The sequence below is a fragment of the Aythya ferina genome (genome assembly GCF_964211825.1).
Source record: "Aythya ferina genome assembly, chromosome: 1".
NCBI classification, from domain to species: domain Eukaryota; kingdom Metazoa; phylum Chordata; class Aves; order Anseriformes; family Anatidae; genus Aythya; species Aythya ferina.
In genome coordinates this window covers 64,111,872-64,133,123 of record NC_140296.1, presented here as the reverse complement: position 1 = coordinate 64,133,123, position 21,252 = coordinate 64,111,872, and the positions used below count along the sequence as shown (strand labels likewise).

At 45.0% G+C, this 21,252-nt stretch overlaps 1 protein-coding gene across 1 annotated transcript in view; it reads left to right on the top strand.

The window, feature by feature from the left end:
* Nucleotides 1–21,252, top strand: part of SH3RF3 (SH3 domain containing ring finger 3) — a 232,250-nt gene that overhangs the window by 127,207 nt on the left and 83,791 nt on the right. The window lies entirely within an intron of this gene.

Sequence of the window (21,252 nt, the reverse complement as noted above, 5' to 3'; positions counted from 1 at the left end):
TATTTCCATGGGCTAGGTTGTTAGCTTAATGAGATTAGACAAGATCTAATGAAAGAAGACAAGTACATAACATGTTTGTAGTAGTTAAAGTGCTCTGCACTGGGATTTTCTGGGGCTGTGGCATGGCACGCTCTAATAGCCTGTTCACAGCCACATTGTCCAGGTCCCACAGGTGCCTCGCTGGAGAGCTGTCACACTGTCAGCACCAACATTTCCCCTTGTATTGAGGGTTGTCAGTCCGATTAAACCAGCTGTCCTACATGTACGCGATCAAGCGACGGCTCCCTTGTAATAAAATAAATGGAGTGCAGGCTGTGATTGATTCCTGACAAACAGGACAGCACTGCCCTGCTACCAAACCAGCATCGGGAAGGGCTGCCAGCACGGAGCTGCCTCATGGAGCTGCTTATCAGGAGAAGGGCTAGCAGCAAACTGACAGCTGCCCATCGAGCAGATAATGACGTGAAAAAGTCAGTGACAACCTGCATGGCTAATGATGGCAGAAATGATATCTACACTGGACAGCTGTGGGCAAAGATTTCCTGCATAACTGAACATTTCTGGACAAGTTGTTGAGAATGAGAACAAAAAACTCTCTACAGCATCTCCTGTATGCTTTTCAGGTAGTCTTCAAGGCTTAGATTCTTTGGACACTTGGAAAAAAAAGAGGGAAAGGAAAGCTGTAATTGCAGAGGATGGGAATAATTTGATAGCCATCATAAATCTTGTACAGGTTACCTTGAGCAACAGCGTTTTTAGGGGGCACCTCTCAGGTTTGGAGTCAAATGCCCTTATAGCATGTGACTAGATGTTATTAGAGTGCATAAGAAATTAAAACTAAATGCAGGAAAGGAGTTTTAAGGTTATTATATATTTATTTTTCAGGAGTGAATATCATTATTGTGTTGGGCCAGCCAAAGAATTATGCTCCTTTTGGACCCTTATAAAAAATGGGGGAACTTGTAGGTCCCCAATGTCCTTTTGGTCCCCTCAGGGAGCTGCATTAAATCAGAGAGGAGATACTGCAGGAAGGTAAAGTCTTTTCTGCCTTGCTAAGGGGTCAGTACAGCTTAATTAACTCAAGTTTCTCATTTCTCAAACCAAGGAGGATCCAGCTGTCTAACGCCCTCCCCGCTGCAGATGTCTCATGTGTCATGCACACAGAATTTATGTCAACATTTGCCATCCCATTGAGTGTCCCCATCCTTTCCCTGGTTGACGGGCAGTTGTTATTTGCTGCCTCGCTTTATCCCGTCGTTCCCATCCACACTAATAACGTGGGGGCGGGGGAGCTTTCAGTTTTGCATAAACCTTGTGCTGACCTTCCTCGGCGAATTGCACCATCCAGGAGAGGCTCGTCGCAGGAGATGTCATCCTACCATAAAGATGTATGTTGAGGAAGGGGGAACAGGATGTGAATCATTTTGGAATTCGCACTGCACAGAATCTTTTTTTTTTCTTCTCATTTGTAAGTGACTTTTTTTTTTTTTTTTTTTTCCAATGGTATTTTGCTGGAATACTTTTTGCAGAGCAGAAGACTGGAACTCTTCAAAGCCGCAGTGCCAAGCATCTCCTCTCCCTCCTATTTCAAAATAAATCATTCTCCTGGTGGTAATGAGTAATACAGAAAAATGCAGGCAGCGAGGATTTTGCCAGGGAGAGAGAGATTTGCAGTGCTGTGCTTTGGCTTCTATGCAAACTTCTATTTAATGACACTGCCACAGAAGGAGTATTATATTATCTGTCCCACTGCTCAAGCCTTCAGTCTCGGCATTGTATAAGCACACTACTTCTTTTTTTTTTTTTTTTACATTTATACGCAGCAAGCGATTCCAGAAAAATTCCTGTTCCAGCTACAAAACTCAGCAGACCCCAACTGTGTCATTACCTCACTGCGTTGGGGCAAATCCTGCTTCTGCAGCTGCGAAGGACCTCCGCCAGCTGCCCTGCTAGGGTCCAGCTGCCCCCAGGAATGTATAGCCTCAGCCCCATATCCTGCCACTGTGCTGCCTCTCGTGCCAAAATCAGGCTCATGGGGGTGGCAGCGGGGCTGTGGCGACTCTTGGGCATCTCTGAAAGCCCCAGAGGGAAGAGGAGCCCCTGTGCCATGGGGGCATGGCCGGTCCTCTCCTCCCAGAGGGAACCAAATGCCATGGTGCAACCCAGACGGATCCTACCCAAAGCAGTTTGCTGATCTCTAATGCTTTTTAAATTACTTTTCCTGGTATTTTTTTCCTGTTTTCAGAGGGAAAGTTAGGAGATTCCTTTTTTTCTGTTCGGTTAGCCAGGATGTTTTTGACATTCAAAGATAGCATAAAGGGTTTTTTGCCTTTGAACTCTGTAGTCTGGCAGAAGTAGCTGCTTCAACGAAATAAATCTTACTTTGCTGCCTGAATAAAAAGTTTCTGAAGATTTCTCTGCCTTCCAGGAGCTGCTTGAAAATGCCAGCCTTCATCTGGATAAAATACTTTGAGCTAGTCATCTCCATAATTAATCCTGGGCTGAGGGACCCTGTCCCACCTGGATGTCCCACCAGGATGCCGTGAGTTGAGGGCCAGAAGAGATAGTTCAACTGCACTTCCAATTTCCCAGTTTCTTACCAGCATAATAACCAAGATTTACTTTGAGGATGCAGAAGCTGGAAGCAGGAGATGCTGTCGGCTAGGGTCGCCCTCTTGGCATGCCGTGAATGGCCACGTAACAGCCATTCATCCACAGAGGTCAACGCAAACCTGGGCTGAGTTCTGGCCAGGAGCGGGGACGGATTTGCTCGTCTCCTGTTACCGGCCGCCGGAGCTGCCTAATCCCTTCAGCTGAAAGCTGACCTGCGACAGATGCCGCTTGAGCAGTTTCCAAGAGCCAAAGATGTCCAGACGTGGTATATTCGACACATAGGGCCGTTTTCTCAGCTGGCGTAAGTTGCCACAGCGCTGTTGACATCATCAGCATTACACCGATTAGCGCCATAAATAGGATCAGGCCATAATTTCTGAATTTGCTATGGCTCGCGTTTCGCATGACAGGGAGGCAGAATTTTGAGTCAAGAGGCCTTTTGTTAGCATGTTCCCGAATATCTGAGCATCTTATGTGCCAAAAGCAAAATGCCTCTTGGTTCTCATTTCCTTTGGGCTGCCTTTTCACCAGGGGCTTAGGTTTGATTTATGCTGTGGTCAGTGGATAATGAGGCCTGACTGCCTGAAGATTTGAGGGTATCTTTACCTTTGGAGACAGTTGCCGCCCATTTGTTGGTCAGGCATCTATCTGTTGGCTGCTAGACCAACTGGCATGGCTGTAGGATGCTTTCTGGGGGCACCTTACTGTGAGCGACCAAGAAAAGGCACTGGCCTAAGTGGCCTCTCCAGCCCACTCTCTCTCGTGTGTATTCATATTTTTCCTGTCATTGTGTTTTTAGGCTTTTTAGTAGGATGTGAACGCACCTAAATACTCTAATATATGAAGACAGGGTCATTAAAAGAGAATCTGGCAGAAGGAGAGGCAGCTTGATGCATGAAGAAAGTGCTGTTTGTATTAATGGTCTTCCAATTTAGCAAAAAGCAATCACAGTTTTACTCAGTTTTTCAAAGACTTCATTTGGGGTTTGGGGCTCATCCTGCCTGTAGGAGAGCTGGAAGACACGTCTTGCTTTTGCTTCTTGGCATTTCAGCAGCATTTTCTGGCATGTCTAGGATTTATGATTGGTTTGATGAAGTTGAAGCTGGCATAGCTTTTCTGTTGGCAGAGCATTTGAGCACACAGGTTTATACAGCTCTGAAGAACGACATCAGACTGAAGCAGAGCTTGATTTAAAGATAATCTGGGGAAGGTGGAGAGCTGTGAGAGAAGAGAGAAAAATACATATAAAATAAATACTAGTGCTAGATTAGTTGCCTTCTTTGCTTCGCTCCTTTTTCACACTCTTGAGTCTCTGGCATCCCTTCAATAGAAGGCAGGAACTCTACATCAAAGCAAATGTTTTCTCTATCATTTCTGACACTATTGGAGGTTTCCGTAGACAGGCTGCCAAATCAGGTAGGCTGTACCATCCCTTCTCCCCCGTGCTGCTGACTTTGGAGTCACTGCTAGCACAGTGGCAGCCTGGGCTTTAGAGGCAATGCAGGGCTGAAATGTGAGGGCAGAGTGGGAGGGAGCAGGAATTCGCACATCAGGCTCACGTTTACCTCCCCCTGATGCCACTGTCCAGACCGTCAGTGGAAACTGGAACAATGCCACGGCATTATTTCCAGTGTAAACGGGAGCTGTCTAATTGTTAGCTGTGTCCCTCAGCTCGTGGTCAACTGGCTTTTATCTGTGAGTAACACCACGCTCAACCATGGCCTCTCCTCAATGAAGCTTTATTCACACGCTTTCTTGGTCACTGCAGGGAGAGTTTTCTGGTTTTCTGTGATTCACAGCGAGTGAACTTTATCTTTTTATTCATAAAATTCCCAACTGATCAGACATTAATGCCTCATTCCTGCCACTAGCCTCCCCAGGAGGCTCGTGTGCCAAAAAAAGACTTGGAGCTGGCTGACAAGCCATTTCCTCATTTGCAGTCACTCCAGATTTACTCAGCTACCAGCCACCCCCACAATGAGCATTGTTCCTGTTGGAATGGGAGCAGGATTATCTGTGGTGTTTTTTTTTTTTTTTTTTTTTTTTTTTTTTTTTTTTTTTTTCTGTGTTATGGGTTTAAGCCTGCCAGGTGTTGAACCTTAATTTCTGCAGAAGCTGTCAATGAATTCTGACTTTTGTGGCATGACTGCACGATGATGTGACACGGGGCTCTCCTACACGCTGGAAGAGTTAACCCCTTTTGAACCTTAACCTGCAGCAGATGCCTGTGGCCCATGACTAAGGTTTATTACTACTCTGGTATACCAAGGAAAGGATGCAGAATGCATTAGGCAAGACCTAAAAGATGTAGACAGTAAAGTCCCAGATAGTGATCAAGAACACTTTGCTCCTCAGATATCTAAATCTCCCTCTGCACTTCAGTGTTTGGCCTCAGGATTCCCAAGGTCCACAGGTGCAGGAACATGCAGATAGGCATGCCACCAATACCAGATGCGTAGCACCAACAGATGTGCCACTCTGGTGCAGGACGAGGCAAAATCAGCCCTTCTCTTCCCAAGTCTTGGGAGGGATCCACTCCTCAGATGTGCTCAGAGCTCACAGATCTGAAAGGGAGCCACCCTCTCTATTATATAGAGGCCCAGGGAAAGAAGGATGCCAGAATCCTTAAAAGCAGCATAACAATTATATACCCATAGGTATTATTCTTGAAAGACCCAATCTGCTCTCCTGGTGGTTAGAAGACATCTACAAAAGCTTGCAGATGCCTCCTGTTGAGACACAGTCAACTAGACCGCAAGGTTATTAGGGTCAAAAGAAGGTCCACATAGGTCGCAGAAGCAATATGCCCATTTTAAGGATGCTCTTGCCTGAAATGCATAGCCAACATCACCCAACAGTGCTACTGGTACTTCCCATTGCCTTCACACTGTTTTATGGAGTTTTGTGATCACACATTTTGTTTAAATGAAATTTTCTAAGCATTGTGTCTGCGAATAAAAGCCTTAAGATGCACACCCTGAAGAACTGATTGCCAAAAGGCAAACAAAAATAACTTGCGTAATTATTTTTTAAGTCTTGAGGTTTTTTTCAGCCTGCATCATGTTTTTTTAATTGCTTGGGGTTTGCGATGCTGCAAGCACTGAAAAAAAAAAAAAAAGTTGCAGAGCTGATTAAAGTAACCTTGAGTTATGCGCTAGGTCTGATAGTAGGGACATAGACCCTGCGTCTTTATGCATCTGAAGGTCCAGCTCCTACCCGCTGTGTTGTGCACTGACCTGTTTCAGTACAGCCTGTAATACAGACGTGCGGGAAAAAACCTGCACAGTTCTGATCTCTGGCAGAATTACCCAAAGGAAGAGCTTGGTGTAGTGATCTGAGCGAGGCTGCATAGTGTCAGTCATTTGAGCAATTGGCCCCTGGTCTTATCCTTAGCACATACTTAACACATCTTGCCAAATTATGCGGTTGCTTAGTAATGTGAACAAATATCCCCTGGAGATTCAATAACCAAACTCATTATCACTTGTCATGTAGGCCAGCAACTGAATCCAGATCTCCAGGAGTGAATGACTGGTGTGTTAACCTAGTCTCCTACTGCTAAAATAGCAGAGTGAATATGTGCAAAGTCAGCTCCACGCAGTGGGTAAAAATATGCCCTAAGTAAAAACACAGAGAAGCGCTATTAAAAATGATTCTCATTACATAGATTCTATTATCCAAGATAAGAAGGGGGGAATTTAGCATTTGTTAAGGTTTCGGTTAAAGACATAAACAAGGACTTATTTTTTAATTAATATTTATTTTTGATCTTGCAAACTAAGCAATGTAGCTGGTTTAAGCGTTACAGAGGAAGGGGCTGTTGAGTGTGTCATCTTAGGAGGCCACTACATCACTTTGAAAACAAGGTCTCATTCCACTGAGCCTACAGCACTCGCCACAACTTTGGGCAGAGGCACCTAAGCTTGCTCCAGGCAAGCTAATTTGCAGCACGATAACCACACCAGCAGGGCTCGTCACAACTGTGCTGACACCTCCCTAGGATCCAAGCTCGTATCCTGGTCAGAAACAACCCGTTTTGTGGGGACATACCAGCTCCTCTGTGACTAGCGAGATGCCAGATCCGTAAAGATGGGATCTGAAATTTTTGCAAAGTGCTCTGTCTCCTGCTCATCAGCAGGTTCCTTCTGGTTCATCAGGAAAATGCAGAGAGTCAGCCAGTTTGCTTAACAATGATTTTGGCAGTGAATTCAATATTTGTAGATCTGCATACTGAATACATATGCTGTTGGCTATAAAGATACCACATTTTTCACTCATAAGCAATCCCAGCTGCATATATGGTTTGGAGACTTTTTTTCTTTTTCTTTTTCTTTTTCTTTTTTTTTTTTTTTTTTAATTTTTATTCTAGAGTAAATTTCAGACCAGCTGCTCAGCGTACAAATGCAAGTTGTTTTAATTCTTGTAGATAATGTATGCATATCAGGCACCGAGTGTGTGTGTGCTCTCATAATGACGGGAGTTCACAGGAGTTGCAGAGATTGATAATTTGGTCTGATCAAGGTCAGTACTGGCAAAGATGGAAGGGAACATCTTCAGCTGCTGCTGCCCTTTCATGTAATATCTGCTCTAGGGTAAAATAGGCTTGATGTCCTATAAGCAGCATCTCCTGTCACTTCCTCTGGACATCATTAACACAGAGTAATTGTATTCTAGATTTCAGTCTACAGGTCTATTGCATGACAGTTACAGCTTCTGGTCCTTCTTACTTGGCTTTAAGCTCTTGAGAGGGTTTTGGGAAGTGCTTTGTTGCCTGTGTTGAATTAGAGCATGTGGAAAAAATATCTGAGAACCTGAGGACTATGTATCTATTGCAATGTTTCTTTTTGATCGCAGATGGCTAGACTCAGTGGTCCAGTCATCTCAAAAGGGTCTCTGTCCATCATTTCTTGACTTTTCTCAGACTTACCCAGATTCTGGATTTGCTCATGCTTGGTTTATTCCAGCCTGTACTGTTAGGCAATTACAGTTGAGTTATTGTTGTGCTGTAATGGACTGATGCATAATTTCTGAGCACAGGCATAATCCTTCAAATTCTGACTCCATTCAAACCAGGATGTGGACAATTGTGTCATGAATTGTGGTGAAAAGGTGGTGAAAAGAAAGCACTGGCATAGTATGGAAATTAAATTCCCTTTCTTTGAAATTCAGCGGAGAAATTCCCATCTGCTCAAGTGAAGGATCCAGTGCTCATTCTTAGACTTGGAGCTATCTATCACTTACTGTCGTACTGAAGGTTTTAAGATAGGGCTGTGCCTATACAGCCCTTCCAGGGAATGCCAGTGAAAAAGGAGGTGAGACACCTGCAAACAGTTGTGACAACTTTGAGCTTCCAGGGGTTAAGTATGGAGTTAAGCATTGCTCTGCAAAAATATAAATGCACTCTGAAAAAGACTACATCCTGCATTACCATTCCCGAATACACTGTCCTGAAATGGTCACCTATGCTTCCCACACAGAGAAAATAGTTAGGAGAGGCTGGGATCCTGAAGGGTCAGCCTGGTGAAGGAGGTGAGAGGTGAAGGAGGTGTCCTGAATTAGCTGCTAGGCGAGTGGTGATGGCAGGAGCATGTCTTTCTTCTGCCCCTCTCAGAGGCCAAAGCATCTTCTTTGTTTTGAGAGATATGCCCTAATCCTTTCCTGAAGTTAGGTGTCTAATATCTGTCTTTGAAAGTCAAAATGCTCTTCAGTCTGATGATATGGCTAGAAGAGAAACCGATGCTCCTGTTTTATACAATATCCCAGCGATTAGAGCATTAGCCTGAGGTAGAGGCACAGGAGTTCAATTCTATTCTGAAGGGATTCAGAAATATACAGAAGATGAATAAGGAATAAAAATGTATACACCAGCACAATTTTTGCTTTGTTGTTAAGTCTTTTTTATTTGCTAATATGCAGTGTATCTAATTGTAAGCCATTTCTTTATCAGCTGTGAAAACTATTCCAGTAAAAACAGTTCACTCCACCAAGTTAGACAGTCATCTTCTTAAGCCTGGAAAATAAATGCCCAGGCATCCCATTATTATTGCTTTGAATTATTTATAGCATGTAGCATTTTACAAGTCGTTCTAAAGGCAAATGCATCCCATATTTCAGATGTTACTAGGTGGTAAAAGATGCACGCAATGCAGTATAGGATCACTGTCGCGGAACTGCCCCCGGTGTCACTTGCCATGGAAGCTGACTGTGCCATCACAGCAGTGACAATCAGGAGTACCGTCATTACGGTCAGTGGGGGAGCTCTTGATTTATTTACATTCGTGTAAGCAAAGTCAGAAGCAGGCCTTGGAAAACATTAAGGTCATTGCATCAAGTCATGAGTAGCTGCAGCTTTCAAAATTAGTGTACGGCTTTGCGAGGCGAGGTTTATAAGCTGGCTTTATATTAATAGCAAAAAAATGTGAAGTATTTTCCCCTTTGAGGTTTTCAGCCCTATCTTTTCTTACAGGAAAACAGGGGCATTGACCTTGTTGTGCAGCTTTGCTGGTGTCAGGTGCAGGTGCTGATGATACAGAAGTGTAACTGGGGCAAGAGTTCAGCGCTGCCTGCACCTGGGACAGCAAGGGGAAGGAAGCCGAGCCGCTGCCATGTGTGTGACCCATGCAGAAGGGTTAGTGAGCAGCACACCATATCCTACAGCACAGAGCTTGTGGGGTTGTGGCTTCCGAAATCTCTGGAGTTGAGCATGTCTGCAGGTTTGACCACGCTCTGTGGAAACACATCCCTAGATGATAGAGGAATATGTCAAATAATGTCAATAACATGCTAAGATGGATTGCAAAACTCAGACATATGATTGAGAGCGTAACAGGTCTTCTGATGCACTTTACCTTGGTGAACAGGCAATCCTAAAAACAAGTATTCAGGCTGTAGTGGCAGAGACCTTAACACTCAGACAGCAGTGCTACTGCTTAATCACTTGTTTGCATCCTTGCAGATTATGGGGATTTTGTTCTAGCTGATTGTGTGTGTTGTTTTTTTTTTCTTTTCTTTTTTTTTTTTTTTCTTTTCTTGCACCTCATTAGCACCAGTGCTTAACATTGGGCAGCATACACTCCAGGTTAGCCAGAAATTCAAACACTTCAGTCATTAATATCCGTGCCTGTGTCAGAGGGCTAGTGGCATCACGAGCCTTTTTTTTTTCCTTTCCTAAAGACATTCTTCACCCAAATCAATGACTGGTGATTATCCAGTCTAGATCAGGATTCTATTATGAGAGGTAGAGGATATTCTTTTGACTCCTGATGAAATGTATGTAGCCATAATAGCCATACAGAGGAGTGAAACGTAGCACAAGCATCCTGTGTGCATCACTTTAATTAGAAACCACGCAGAGTTCAAAATCCGCGGTGCTTCCAAACATGTGTAGCCTTCATTTTAATCATGCCTCAGAGTGCAGAAGGAAGTATCAATTACATTCAGTGTGAGAGAAACTTCTGGGAAGTAGGTGCAGGAAATTATTATTTTTTTTTTTGGCGGTGTTATTATTATTATTATGCACAGGGACAGCACTTTGAAAGCATTAACCTGAAAAGGCACCAAGGAGCCCCGTAGTATGTCAGCAGCAGTCAAAGCTCCAAAAGATCCTTGAGGCATAACTGTGACCCATATTCTGCAGATAATCAACTTTCCTCCCCCCTAAGGGGATTCGGGAGGATGACATAAAAGTGTGATTTGCATTCTGAAGCCTTGTATCTTCCTTGATGTTTTCCTTGTCTGCTCTGACTCCTGTTACTCCGTAACATCAAAACACACAGGGGTTTGTTGGAGGAGCTCAGCTGCTCCTAATGGGAGCCCTGCACGATGGGGGACCCTTCCTGCTGCAGAGGAGGCAACACCTGGAGGTGCTGGGGTGCGAGATGCCTTTTGGCCTCCTCTGCACAGTGAGGCCACGGTCCCACTGCCCAGTGCTTATCAAAGCAGGAGCTGATTAAAGTCCTTTTGGCTGTAAGCTGGCTCGTGTGTGTGTGCGGGAAGGCGCCTGTCTGTGCTGTCAGCATGATTTGGTCTTGAAAGCGATTCCTAATCGTCTTTGTGAGGAGAGCGCGTCGGTGGATTGCAGCTAATGAATCATTTCGGGGCGAGGGACCTGGATGGGAGGACAAAGCTGGCAGGTGCTGCAGGGGCAAGGTGCAGGGGGGCAGGGAGCAGGCAGGAATCTCCCCAGAAAAGGTCCTTTTCGGGGGAAATAATAATAACCATGGTGTCCCTTTCAATAAACAAAGCTGCAACTCCGTGATTTAAAAAGCATGGTTTTTTTATACTTAATGGATACCAGATATTTTAATATTACTAACCACAGCAAACAGGGGGGGAAATAATCTCCCTTAAATTCCTGGCAAGGGGGTTGGCACGTTCATTCCTTGGGACGACCTGAGCATGGTGGGACCCGATGTGCTCTCGCTTGAGAAGGTCCCTGACAGTGGAGGGATGAGGAGGCTGCTCACACAGATGTGGATGAGCTAACTCCTCTCCCGCTGACACCGAGCCAAGAATGTTTCAGCGTTAGCATCTCCTGATGCAGTTTCTTCTCACAAAGCCTGCCTCGGTGCAGAAGAAACCTCCGCGGTTTTAATGTAAGCGTGAAAAAAAAAGAGCTGTAGCGGGTTTTGTGTAACAGGATTTGTGTGGGCTGTTGGTAAGGGTACGCTATTGATAAATAAGATTCAGTTGTAAATATTCTCTGGTGACATGGGAATTTATCCACCTATTGAAGTGTACAACCGAGCTACCAAGGAAACATGTTCTTTAGCTCCACTGTGTATGCAGCCAGTGGCGCATTCATCAAATGCCCTGTCAAGCCAGTGAAGGCCCTGTTCAGGTAATACAGTATTTATGAAACTGTTAATACCACTTCAGAAAGTCCTCACAGAGCATGTATTTTAAAGCTGCCTTGCTAAAACTTGGGGTAAGAGGAAAGCAAGAGGATGTATTTTCATCTTTGTAGTGCAGGACTCCACTCTGTGGTCACATGCAATGAGGAAAATACAGCAGAAATAGTTCGGTCCCGGGCACCACACCTGTTTATCATAAACCAGCCTCGGGCTTTCAATAGGAATTTCTGTTCCTTCCCTTCATCTGAAGTAAGAGTTAAAGCTGCTTTCCCATTTTTTCATCTCATTGCCATATTGTCATATTAGAGGGTTTTTGTGGCCATTTGTCTTCCCCAGCCTCTCCCTTATGTATGCCCTGGTAGCCCTGCCGTGGCTCTGCTTGCTGCCCTGTTCACCATCCCAGGTCCCCCCTTCAGACCTTGTAATACTGACACCCTCGGAAACTTCTCAGACCCTACCATGGCTCCTGATCAACCCTGTTTTACCTTAGATTTTTTAAAAAAAATAATTTGTTTTTAAGCTTTTAGGGTTTGTTTTGCATTCTGCTGCCAGCAGACTCCCCTGAGCTGTCACAGGCTGTTTGGGTGCTGGAGCCTGTGAGCCGAGGCTGATGAAGTGGCTTGCGTCATTTCAGCCGCTGATTTTCTTGATTTTTGGTGATTGAAATGATAGCAGAAGCTTTTTGCGCCATCCTCAAGTTAACGCGGAGCGGGGGAGGCAGAGAGGAGAAAGATTTTCCTGGTGTGCATGTATTTATGTTAGAAAACCTGAGGCCCGCTGCCGACCCGCAGCAGGCCCGGTGAGATTTGCCGGAGTGGGGCTCCCTCTGTTGAGCTCTGGGAGCTTCGCCAGATGGAAAATGCCTTCCTCTGCACCACAGCTGCCTGCTCCTGTCTGGGGCAGATCCATCTCCAGGCCTTTCCCTACCCTTTTCCCTTTCCAGTGGTCCTGCCAAAGCAGGGTGTCCCAGCCTGGTGTCCCTCAAGAGGGAATCCAGCTCCAAAGAGCTGCAGCAGAGCTGGACCATGAAGTCCTCTCCGGGGCGGAGGTGGGAGAGGGCTGCTGCCGAGGAAACGGTTGAGTCACAAGGCAGGGAGCCAAGAAGAAAGACGTGGAAAGGCTGGAAAGCAAGCCGAAGGTATCGGGCTGGGTGGCAAAGTTACAAAGGCACTACTGGAAAATGTAAGCTGTCCCGTGCTTTGTCAGCTTCCACCAGGAAAGATCAAATAAAGCAGTTGCAGCAGAGTTGCGTGCTATGGGCTTTCAGGCAACGCTTTTAGAGTTTTCTCCACAATGTTGTTTTTTTTTTCTTGCAGTGACCTACGGCATAAAGAATTGTGTAAAATTCCAAGGCAGTAAATGCTGCTGTTGTGGAGGTGAAGGAGCCTGAAAAAACATAACGACTCTCAAAACTGCACGGCAGCCTGACTCTTAACTCCTTTCATTTACCAAAAGAAACCAGCCAGGGCCAGGCTCTGGCAGGCAGCTGGGAAAACCAGCTTGTGGTCCTGCCTGAAGCGGTGTCATCTGGGGAGCGATCAGCGTGAGATTTCGTGTTTGTTTAAAGGATTTAAGGCACACCTTGAACGGAGAATACGAGCAGCCTTAAATATGGAGCTGCCGTAGTGCCTTGAATAGACAGTTTTGGTTTGCGTTTTGCTGTAGCCTCAGGGGAGCTTCGCCTTGGTTTATAGCATCTCTTCTCTAAGGCACAAATATACAATGTACATAGACATATCCAATTTTGCTGTCTTTTCTCTTTGACCTGTGCAAGCACCACACTGCAATGAGGTTGCCTGTTAAGTCACAGCAGCAGATTTCTTTCTGGTGTTTGCTTCCCCCTGCGTTAACCCACTGCCAGTTGCTGTGTTCCTCCCCAAGGACAAGTGTGGTGGCCAGGTCCTGGGGGAGGCAGTCAGCCCCGCTGCTGCCAGTCTCAGGGTCACACTTCATGCTTGGTCTGTGTCCTCCCAGCTGTCATCCAGGCTTGCTCAGACCAGCTTCTGCTCTGAAATGCCAGCATGTAGCATGTTACACCAGGACTCGGGCGCAGGGTGATAGGTAAGACATAGGATCCAGTGACAGATTTCTTCCTGAAAGGTAAAAGCAGTCTCTCAGACTGTACCTAGGCTTTGCAGAGGCTATCACCAGCATGTGAAAAATCACAAAATATTTGGTATCGGTAGAGGCTGCCAGCCATTCAGCTTTGTTTCAGAGGAGATTACACGTAAGATAAAGCTCTATACTGCGTTGGAATTTTCTATACATCCATGCTGCTTCATCAAGATTAACTGGATTAAAGTGATTTAACCAAAAACAGAATCGGACCTACAATGCCAGCACTGTGTTGACAGTACAACTTCTTAAGGAACACAGAATCTGGAAAGTTTCAGGTTTTGCAGAGCATGAGAGACTTTGTTCTGACATGGTTAAACAGCTGGCTGATGTTACCCACAGATCCTCTGAGTAGCAATAGCTGTGAATGCACTGCTAGAAATCTAACCTGACCCTTGTAATCACATGGTGTTTAACAGAAGTGCACGTAGTTTGAAAAGACTTCACTTTAAACAATGCGTTACTAGGCAAAAGAGATCTTTGGATGTGTAAATATTGATAGATACTGAGTGATTGGCTGAAATAGTGTGAGATGTGCAGGACGTGTGAAGTTATTCTAGCTGTGCTTATGAAATCAGATGAGCTCAGCACGGGACATTCTTGCAGGCAAGTTTTTAAACTTCCTGAGAGATGGTGTTGCATCATAAAAACCCAGCTCTTATTTTGGTAAAGCAGAGGATCCTAAATGTACCTATTCGACAAGCTGTGCAATGGAAAGCCTGCTGTTTCTTTCGCAGTTGTGCTGCAGGCATTGACTGTGTTTGCCAAGGAAAAGTCTGAAAGATTTTTGACTCTTGGTGTATACCAAGGTGGACCTTATAAGGTAAAATGCAAGTTGGGCCAGCTTGCTGTATAAACTACAAAACAACCTAGAACATGTTTTTTTTCTTTTTCTGAGAAACATTTCACCTCCTGCTCTAGGTAGGAGCTGTGCCTAGTGCTCAAGTTTATGTTGTCTGTGTGTGTCCTCAGATGTCACAGGGACTGCAGTGCTCTGCAGCATCATCAGCCAGGATCAGGGCCTAATGGCTTATGACTAAGTCCTTGGGTAAAGGAAACAGTAGGGCTTTAATTAAGAAGTTTTATTTGTATCTTGATTTATTAATAATAATCACAGTAAATATGCATGACGCTGCACAGGGTATAAAAAGGATTACACTCAGCTTTCATTCTTCATGCTGCTGCTTTTATTGTCAGCTTAACTACTTTTTGTCACAAAGATGATTTTTTAAGGGTTGAACCTTCAAATTGTGGTTTTCAGGCTCTTACCAATGGTTCACACTGAGCTGACATTGCTGGCCTTCCTCTTTGCTACTTTGTGCAATATTAGATTCTCTTTGATTAATTTTCCTATTACTAACGTTGTGTGAAAGTAAGTGAGGCTGTGTCACGGACACGCTCTGTCAAGTCAGGTGACCCGGGGACAATGGCCTTATGTAAGATAAACCATCTCATACAAAACATTTTAAGAGTCTTTGCTGTGAGACATAATGATGGTTTGTGATCAGTCATCCTGAAGGCTCCTCCAGAAGCCACTTAAAACTGTGTGGGTCACAGATCTTATGGTGGTAACATTAGGTATACCTGCATTAGCTGAAGTCTGCCCTACCCCCCTTAGTTTCTTCATTTGATTGCATTTTTTTTTTGCTTTCTGCCCTGTTTACAGAATCACAGAACCACAGTCACAAGACGGCTGAGGCTGTCAGGGCCCTCTGGAGGCCACCACACCCCAGCCCTGCTCCAGCAGGGCCACCCAGCGCAGGCTGCCCAGGCCCATCTCCAGGCGGCTTTGGAAGGCCTCCAAGGAGGAGACCCCACAGCCTCTCTGGGCAGCCTGTGCCAGGGATCCTGGGTGCCTTTTTGTGTCCATTGCTTCTTGTTCTGGCACTGGGCAGCTCTGACAAGAGCCTGGCTCCGTCCTCTGCACCCTCTCTTTAGGTATTTTATAGATGTTGATATCTAAAATCTGTGAAGGCAGGGGCAGAGTTGCATGTGCCACAAATTGTTATGTTGTCCATGGAACAGCTGCAGAGGTTGCAAGTGAGCTTGGACAAGCCCATTAATGCTTCCCATGCCTTTCACTCCCCCTGCTTCTCCTCCCATGACTTCCCTGCCTCATTTTCTGTATCCAAAAAGGGGATAAAAGTTCTTGTCATGTTCTGGTGCTCCCCATTTGCACAAGCAGCAGAAGGGATCAGTGCCCTGTCCAGTCTATGAGCAAGACCTTTGCCTGAATGATACGTTGTTTCTGTGGTTAAGGGCAATGGTCAGGGATTTAGGAGATCTAGTTCAATCCTGGACTTGGCCACAAAGTCCCCATGTGTCTGTAGGCTACTGAGATGTGTTACTCTTGAAAGATGCAGTGACTGTAGGTAGCACAGAGAGGATGGGTCTGTGGGGTTGATGGCAAGGAGCAAGGTGACAGTGCTTGGTCCCTGCTGCCCCACTGCCTTGTCCTTTGCCCAGCCTGGCAGGCAAAGCTGCCACTGCCACTGTGACCAAGCCAGTGCTGGCTGCTCTGAACTCTCCACCACAGTCCCTGTCCTCTCTACCACAGCTGAGGTGATTTTCTCTGCACGGCAGGAGACCACGTGCTGAAGTGGTCACCCAACCTCCTCATGGGGAGCCTCCAACCCGTCAGAAGCCAGAAACACTGTCCCATGCGTCACCACCGAACCTCTGTGTCGACTGGGATTTGTGTGATGCTTCAGAGTAAATGAGGCAAAAAATTAACAATGTGTATTTTAATTATTATTTATGCCTTATGCTGGTGGTTTGTGTTTAATTATAGATTACCACTCAGATGCACGTGCTTTTCATGACTTTTTTTCCTTTCTGTCTCTTTTCTTCTGCGTAGGCCTTTGATTTGTTTTGAAGTTTGCACTCGGTGATACTTCCTGAAAGTGATAAATTCACATTCATTCACTCGAAGGAACAGACTCTTCATAAATGTATTTAGAGGGCAGGGGATATGGAGATATGTAGAAACTTGAAGAACTGCACCAAGTAACATACCAGTGTATTTTGCTAAAATGGCTGTGAAGCACAGTCTAAAAAAATGTCCTGCCCCTGGTAGTGCTGCTAGCAGGCTGCTACAGCAGCGTGTTTTGGGGCTGTTTGGTTTCATCTACTCCTGCTTTACCACTGGCTTTGGCTATGACTGAGACCCACAGAGAGACAGCAGAGGGACGTAATAGAGGGGATAGCAGAGGGGATAATGCAATGTACTGGTGCTGAGCGTTGGTCTTGTACTTTCCTGTTGTGTGTTTGTGAGCAAGCAAATCTGCCCAGCCTCTCTGATGATTTTGTACATGGGGTCTTGATGCTGTCTTTGGTGTACGCCATGCCTAATTGAGGCTTGGAGCTCATGTTGCTTTCAAGCATGTTGAGAAAACCTCTCTTTTCTGTAACTTTTGACAACTCAAGACCTTCTCTACCTAGAGCAGCTCACACTCTACAAAGCTTTCTACTGGGAGAATTTATTGGAAACAAGCGTGTTTGTGGGTTTTTTTCTCCCTTCCTTTTGTTCTTCGGGATATGTAATGAAAAATTCTCCAGCGTTGCCACTTAATTGCTTCATGGCTGTTGTTTGTCAATTTGCCAGCAGGTTTCTGCTTAACTGCTGCCATTTGACATTGCTGAAACACAAATGCGGAATGATTGAGTTGCCAACATATCATTAAGTCTTCTGCGAGGGGGGTTTTCAGCATATTAACGCTTCAGGCTTTTACGTCAGTATTGATTGCTGAAAGAGAAAAGAAACCTTTGGCAGAATTCAGCACTGTGCCAACGAGCATTTTCTGGCAGGGGAATAGAAAATGGCCCTTGCCATTGACTGTGACTTCATCCCTTCCTTCCTTCCTTCCTTTCTTTCTTGCGTTCTTCATTTCTATACACACCCACACGGAGTATTGAAATTTAATAGGCATCCTAGCTGAATTCCAGTTAGCCTAACCATAAGCCAAGGGGGGCAAATCGATTTCTTAGCATGCAGTCAGAGAAGGAGGCCATTTGATTTGGGAGCCACCGGCTTCCAAACAATCACAGGATCATGCAAAGATTTCTAGGAATGACCCAGCACTTGACAGGGAGTGATGTTTCAACTACTGAAGAGCAGCAGCAGTCATTTTTCGTCTGTTTCTGAAATGTGCTTAATGATCCCTCCTTTCAGGTGAGGAGGCACTTTCTGAATCCAGTCTGCCAGGCACATATGGATTAACCAAAAGCAGGAATGATAATAGCGAAACACCCCAAAATTGCTGCTAAGGGATCAGAATTCATTGGAACAAAATAAAATATTCATTGACTGAAAGTCCGCTGAAATCAGGACCTTCGGGCCAGAAAAATATCACTGAGAAAGCTTCAAGGGTTTATTTTGTTTTTCTTCAGTAATTGCAATGTTGAATTCCTCTCCGAGATTGATTGGTGCATGCACTTAGAGCTTTAGAAAGGGAAAAGCAGCTTTATTTGAAAACATTTAGAGGACTGTTATTTTCACCTCTGCCTGGGCAGAGGTAAACACAAGCTTTACCCGGGGTGTGTAAATCAAAATGAGTACTTGTGACCTTACAGAAAGACTGGGAAAAGTCTCAATTATAGCTATTTTTCAATGGGAGGGTGTCTTTTTCACTAACCAACATTTTTATTAAAAAAAAAAAAAAAAAAAACTTTACAGGTTATTTTTTATTTTTTTAAAAACTGTGGCTCAGAATAGAAAAGCTTTGGCTGATAATGGAAACATTTCATTTCAGAAGTACCTTCTCACTGGTAGCTGTAGTTTCAGTACCTTATATGTGCAGACCTCGTCTGTGCAGGACAGTCCCCAGCCAGATGACATGGTCCATAACTAAGGCTATAGAAAAAAGAAAAAAACAGGAACACGAGCACCTAAACTGCAAATTCCCTGGGATGCCCCATTAGGGTTTCTAAAAAAAAACCACAAAGCCAGATTTCAAATCAACATTGTTGTGCTGCAGTTTGATTGCTTTCCTTAAAAGCCTTTTTTTTTTTTTTTTTTTTTTTATCAGGTTAAGGAATAAAAAAGCACCTGAATAACTTTCCAGCCAGCTCAATTAATTAGATAAAAAGCCCAGCACACGTTGTGTGAGGATTTCAGCGATGACATGCGAATCCAAATAAAATCTGGTTTCTTTTTCTGTGCCTTTCGGGGCTGTGCATTTTTAACACAGCAGAAATGAGGCTTGGGAAGAGAAAGGGGTTAAAAAGTAAAGAAAGCGATTTGACCTTGGCTTGCTACAGAGATCTCCGTATAGGAAGGCCCAGTCTTGGGCAGGTGATCCGGAGCGTGCTTGCCAGGCTCGCGCCTGGATCAGCAGTGGTTCAGTGCACACCTGGCAGAAGGCTTGCTCCATGCTTGATAAATTGTCTTCTCCCAGCATGAGTTAAGGCAATGAATCTTTTATTTCTAAATTACTACAAAGCTCCATAGTCTTTCTTTCAGCTTTTTTTTTTTTATATATAGTTTCAAATAGGTAATGCAGTCCATGCCTTGGCCTAAGCAGCTTGGTTGTATCATATGCCTAATTTTAAAATGCTGGGAAGAGAAGCAAAGCTTTGGTGTCAAGGGAAATAACCATCCTGGCAGAGAGAAAAAATATCAGTAGGATGCTGCCACTGATTTGGCAGAGACTGTTTGATGCATGTTTTGTTAGCTGGCTGTAGATTTTCTCTGTGTTTTTTTTTTTTCTTCTTTGCTTTTTGTAATGTTTGAAGGTGCTTCCGAAATATTGGTCTTTAAGTGGTTACCTTCATTCGTACACACCAAAAGCAAAAAGAATACAGAGGGAAATGAGAGGAACAATAAAGCAGAGACAGCTGGGGACATATCTGAGAGAACAAATCCTCATGCAGGCAGCACAAACAGTGCTCCCTATGGCTGCACCTGCCTGACTGGCTCGGTGGCTGACACAGGCAAGAAGACCTGTTGCACACCCATTCCCAAACCTGTACAACTATTTGATCCCTTCCTAATAAAAAGAGTAATTTAATGCCCATGGATGAAGACCAAACACTTCCTTTTTGATCAGTGTGGTGCCTGCCCTGCACCTGGCACTGCAGACGGTGCGCTGCTGCTTCTGCTTCTCTGGCAGGATGGTGAGGATGTAGAGCACAAAAACTGCCCCACATTTGTTTAATTCTCCCACCAGGGCCCAATAATCTCTCTGCTTGCTGCTCTAATAAAGCTCTAAAGAATTTCTAGCATTGCATTTTCTGGTTGGGGTGGAGAAATGGAGTGTTTCTGCCATGCCATTGCACCTTCTCCTTCATGAAAGCATCAGATCAGTCTTCCAATGCATACGAGCATCATCCAGAAGTACAGGTGCAAAAAGCACCCTGGGAAATACCAGCGTGTTTTATTGAACATACCTGTTAGTTTTTCGTTGTCCCTGTAGGACACCCTATTCACAGCCAGTGACCAGAGCAGGGGAGAGCAGAAAAGCATGTCATTTTGGGGATCACATCTCAGAATGAAAGACGCTTGAGAAAGGCTGACTTTACAAAACCCCTTTGACGTTCCCTGCTGTACACATTGCTACACATTTGTGCTGAGTCTGGCAAGCTGACTCTCAGATCGAGCTAAATAAAATAAGAGATGTCACAGGGTAATGCAGCTATGCACTTTTCCCCCACCAGCATGGGTCACTCTGCCAGTTGCAGAGCTACCTGTCCCCACCGCTCCTCCCTGCACCGTGACATTCAGCAGGAAGGGCAGCAAGTCCCCAGGGAGGGCAAGGCAAGGGCTGTGTAAGCTGGCAGTGCCCCCAAAACAGTGTCTGTGCAGTCACAGCCAGGGTGAGACGATCTTGCACCAAGCCAAAGTGAACCCTGGCATGAGCTCTTCACACAATGGGGTAGTTTCCATCAGAATAGGTTTCTGTTTTCTGTCGCACCAAAGTATTTAGTTTTTAGGCTTGTGCTGTCATTTTTTAAAAGTTTATTTCATTCTTTTAATGAGAGCAAGAGCCTCAGAGCTGTTTTTAGCTCTAAAAGAAAGATTTGATGCGTTCTGTCTATTCCACTTCTCCCCAGGGACATTAATTCATAAGCAACAATGACTATTATAACTGTTTACAGTAGCCCTCAGTGAACAGCAGGAGACTTGGGGATTTTGCAAGAAGTGAGGGTATTTGGTTTCAGAATCAGAAGCTGAACTCAAAGCTTCAAACTCCAAAGTGTTTGGAATCGCTCAAACAAACACCGCGAACAATTCTCGACTTGCCAACTTCCAAAACCATGCGAGTCTTCAAGCTGGTTTGGTTTAGTTTGTCTTGCTGTGCCGCAGAAACCAAAGCAACCCTGAAGGTCAAAACGTCTGAAATGTTACCTCCAGGCATGCCAAGCTCTGCTTGTTTAATCACAAAATCCCGCTGCCAGAGCACGCTGTGCAGACAGACAGGAGGTGCTCGATGGTGTGAGAGGTGCTGTGGGTTTGAGCTGAGCTCCAGGAGGACTGCTGAGCCTCTGCTGCCACACTGCTGGCTCTGGTGTCTCACCTTCTCCATCCTGCTACCACACACATTCTCGTTTTTCTGTAGGGTCTGGGGTCTGGAGCTGTGTAACAGTCAGCTGCAGCCATCAGGGTAGTTTGGTTGCAATCGGGTTGTGTCTGGCTCCGAGTGACTTTGAAAAGGAAACCGACTCTGGCTGGAGT